Below are 4977 nucleotides of genomic sequence, written 5' to 3'. Positions count from 1 at the left end.
CAACAAATAGTCGATAATCCATTATAAATTCTAAGCTGGGGTTGTGGAGGATGTACGAGAAATATAAAGAATTTCTATATTCTTTATATTTGAAGGACCTTATTACTGTATTCACTAGCAGTGTAAGAAGTAAAATTCAGGAAGAGTATGAGATGGGAATTAAGTGATGAACGGGATGGCACAGGCTGTAAGAGTTATACGAGTTCTGAGAAGGGGATTTGAACGGGATTAGTCTGGAAGATATGGGCCTTGGAAAGACATAAGATTTGAGTGGAAGGAGAAGAAGGTTAGTGCACACTGGGAGGACTGTAGAGGCAAAGGCTCAAAAGTGAGGCTGACGAGCAGATGACCAGACTAGCTGAGGAGACTGGCCCGAGAAAGGCAGAGAGTCTGTTTTACACCTTGGCAGGAAGAAAGCTTGGGAAGCTAATGTGTGGACAGGTTATGGAGAACCTCGGAGGCTGTTGAGAAGAACAGACTCCATTCAGTAGTTTTCTTCTCATGTCCTTAGGCTTCTCTTTCTGGCTTTCTCTAACAATTCCGAGCAAGAGAAAGCCTGGAGATGCTTGCCTCTTCACCCTTGGGACTAATTTTTGCAACGCTGGTCCCCCACTGGTCCTCTACTGTCTTCCTTTAGGATGCCATTTATGTGGAGAAAGGGTGGTGTGGCTTGGGGTACTTGTAAGACCTCCATTTCTGGTTACTACTTCTTAAGAGACCCTTCAATCAGCTGGTAATTAAAGTAGCCTTCCTCTTGGGAGGACAAGCTGGTTGGCTGATGACAAGCAAATCTCTCTTCTTCAAAAGCCAGTTCAAAAATTCCATGAGATATGTTATTTCCTTTGCATGTCTGAATGAGAGTTCCTGCTGCTCTTTTCCTAATGATTTGGAGCACTTTCCCCCCTGGACTATGAAATACCTGTGAACACATAGCAACAAAAATACAGTACGGTGAATGAGAACTCAGACTTTGGAGCCAGATTGCGTTGTGTTGAAGCCTGGCGCTGTTGCTTCTGAGCGATGGGAAACTCGGACTCATTACTTAACTTCTTCAATCCTCAGATGAAAAACATCTGTAAAGTGGTTGTAATAATAACTGAAAATGCCTACTTCAGAGGGTTGTTTTAGGGATAAAATAAAAATATGTAAAGCATTTAGCCTAGCGCCTGGCATAAAATTAACTCTCAATAAATGTAGCTATTATGATTCTTAGTAAGGACTTGACTGGGGACACTAGAATGATGTGGTCCCTAGCCTGGGAATAAGATATCTGTAGAATACATGGGGCGGATGGGCAGAGGCTGGGAATTAACATTTTTTGAGCACCAGGTATGGAATAGGCACAGCGACAAGGGTGGGGAATCTTTTTTCTGCCAAGGGCCATTTGGGTATTTATAACATCATTCGTGGCCCATACAAAATTATCAGCTTAACAAGTAGCCTGCTATATTTGGTCAAACATTTAATTAACTCACCCATAACGCTCTGGCAGGGCTAGACCAATTGATTTTGAGGGCCTTATTTAGCTCTCGGGCAGGACTATCCCCACCCCTGGTTGATAGGGGTATGAAAAAGAGAAAGGATTAGAAGCTGATATTTTAAGCCTTTCCATATCGGATTCTCAACTATAAGACGACTCTCCGAGTGACTGCATGTTGTTTCGGGCATCTGTGGCTGCTGCATCTCTCCGAATACATTGGGTGGAATCACACAGGTGCTTGGAATAGAGGCACAGAGGACTCTTCTACCTTGCCCAGCTTAGGTTAAATTATTTAATCTTATTATATTTTAATGTTAATTTTAATTTTAATGCCAGCAAGGCATAGCTAAAAATCCATTTCTATTCAAGAGTTGGGACCACTTTGCAATAAGTGCCCCAGGTGCTCATTTAGGTTCTAGATGCTTGGGGTCTGGGTGAACGCCAAGATTAAGAAGCACCCTGCTTTCCCGATCCACTCTCCAGATCGGAGATTGTTTTGGGTTAGTAAGCCCCCTTTAAAAATGCAAATATGACCTGTCTGTTCATTATGCAATGTAATATCGTTTTCCTTCCAGAGCCCCACTGATAACATAAGAGAGGGAAGTTTGGGGCTTTGTGTATGGGAAGAGGTGGACCCAAGACAGGATGGTGCCCAAGTGGAGCATGCGGGAAGGCAGTATGGCAGTACTAGGTGCTGGCGTGGGCAGTGAGAAATTAATGGTGAATAGATGGGCGGGGGGGGGGGGTGGGGAGGAATGTCAGAAAAAAGGCTCCTCCAAGCTCTTTAATAATTTGACTCTCGCAGCCGCTTGAATACCCTGAACAACTTCCTGATGCTTTTGTATAAGAAGATGTCATTCTGTCTCCCTGATGTGGACAGCTGTTCAGAGATGATTTGATTTGTCTGGTTCTGGCCCAGAAAAGTCATTCCTAAAACCACTTGGGGGGCTTTTAAAAAATAGCAATTCTCATATATCACAACCAGCTCTGGAGTGGGGTCCAGGAATCCGAGTGATAACAAATACAAACCCTTTCTCCCAGGTGACTAGGAGGCAGCTGTTCCACACACAGATGAGCAGTTGGCAGCCATTAACTCAGAACTCTCCTACCAGGGCCCCAAGCTCCAAGATGGTAAGTCGAGTAAGTGCTGAGACTCGGCAAAATGATCATCCCTCTATTGTGATTAATACAAAAGGATTTTCCTTTGTTTTGAATTGGTTTCTTAGGAAAGTCCCTGGGAGTGGGATGACTGAGCCAAGGGTATGAGCGTGTGTAGAGTTTTTGTCAGCCATATTTACATTTTAGCACACATAGGTAGAGAGCACTTACGAAATTCTAAAGTGTTCACTAGTTTCACAGATAAATGAAATCATACGGTTCTTGTCTTTCTCTGACTGGCTTATTTCACTTAGCATAATGCTCTCCAGGTCCCTCCATGCTGTCCCAAAAGGTAAGCTGTCCTTCTTTTTTTATGGCCAAGTAGTGCTCCATTGTGTAAATGTACCACAGGTTTTTTATCCATTCATCTACTGATGGGCACTGAGGCTGCTTCCAGTACCCCTGAAATAGACATAATTTTATTAACCAATGTCACCCCAATAAATTTAATGAAAAGATTCTAAGGTGTTTTATGCATATAGAGGCTCTTTATTATTACCAGAGAGGGTCCAAAGAAAGGAATTCGCTTTCAGTGGTGAAAGTGTCAAATCACCCTCCCAATTTCTCTTTTCCACTAAAACAGAATACTAATGAATCACTTTTGGGAGAGAACTGCAGAGCATTACGGCGTACTCAATCAAGGCATTACGAAGTGCTCGGTTGTTTCTTAGAGCATTAGTGGCAGGCTTCTTATCTCTACACTTCGTTTCTTGTAAACCCGAAGTCAGCAGTGACCTCTTCCCCATTTCATAGAAAAGAATACCCAGGAAGAGGGTGGTTAAGAAACATGTAATACGGCTCTCATCACATTTGCCATGAGAACTACGTATAGTCATCCATTCAGCCATTGTTCAAGTAAATACATGACTGAGTCATTTTTATAGGTGACCCCATGGAAAAATGCTAGTAAGATGAATGCGTGATGAGAGAATTGTCCAAACTGGGGGAGGGTGACCCAGATGGGCCTTCTTCTCTATCTTTTATTTGCATTATGTTTTATTCATTTTGTATTTACATAATCTGCTAACCTAAAAGCATGGTTATTGTTTGCGACGCAGATGGGAATAAGGTGACTATTCAGTGGCTTCAATAAAAAAAGAGAAAGGAAAGACATGCTCTTGCAAAATATCAAGTGAGATATCGGCAGTGATGTACAGGAGCCTGCCTGTACTTGTTTGCAAGAGTTGATTGTAAAATTTCCAGAAAATTTGCAAGCTGGTTGTTAAATACATCCACCATTAAAGTTAAATTATATAACTTCATTAAATAAGTTATGTTAAACATAAATGTGGTAGCCCTGGTTGGTGTGGCCCAGTTGATTGGAGAGTCAACGCGTACACCTAAAGAACAGCTATGGGTTCGGTTCCTGGTCAGGGTATATATCTAGGTTGCAGGTTTGATCCCTGGTTGAGGAAAGTATGGGAAGGCAACCAATTGATCTTTCTCTTTCTCTCTCCTTTCCCTTCTTTCTAAAATCAATAAGCATGTCCTTGAATGAGGATTAAAAAAAAAAAGATAAAGATAGTAAGTACTCAAAACTCACTACTTCCTAATTATTTACTACCTTTTGCTATTATCTATGCTCTTAAAGTAATTTGCTCCAATTTAGTTGTAGGATAAAAATATTATATAATGGTGCTACAGAGCATCTCTTTCCAATTTTGCATTCAGTGATGTAATAGTAGTAGCTGGAAACTGGTCATGGTAGAAGTGTCTACAGCATGGAAATTGGCAAACACCATAAATCAGGCACACTTTTTTTTTTTTTTTGGAGTGCCTATTAAACATTTATCAGCATACCACCAAGGAATCTGATAAAATGCAAATACAGTATGGCAACTTGGTAATATGTGTCAAGACCCATTAAAATACTCATATGCTTTGATCCATTAATTCTATCTCTGGGAATTTACTCAAAATAAATAATTCAAAGAAGGAGAAAATAACATGTGTGAACACATTCAGTGTATTATCATTTATAACAGAATATGAGAGTAACCTAAACAAGTGTTGAGATTCTGGGAGCATTAGTTTCATGAATACTTTGTAGTAATGAAAGGTCATAGTTACAGAAGTCAGGAAAATATATTTGATATGGTGTTGCATTAGAAAACCAGGGTTAAAATTTCACTTACATTCTGGTTTCGTTATGAATGAGGATTAAATGCGAGGATAAAAAATGAAAGCATTTGGTATGTTAGAATGGTAAAATAGTAGGATTTTGTTTTTACTTCATTAATTGCTTGTGGGGAAAATCTGTGTATAAGTGATCTGAAGTAGTTTTAATAATTGAGAGGAAAGCTACGAGTTTTGTGGACCAGATGGGGGCCTGCCTTTGA

This window comes from Plecotus auritus, assembly GCF_963455305.1.
Source record: "Plecotus auritus genome assembly, chromosome: 1".
NCBI lineage: Eukaryota > Metazoa > Chordata > Mammalia > Chiroptera > Vespertilionidae > Plecotus > Plecotus auritus.
This window is presented reverse-complemented; position numbering follows the sequence as displayed.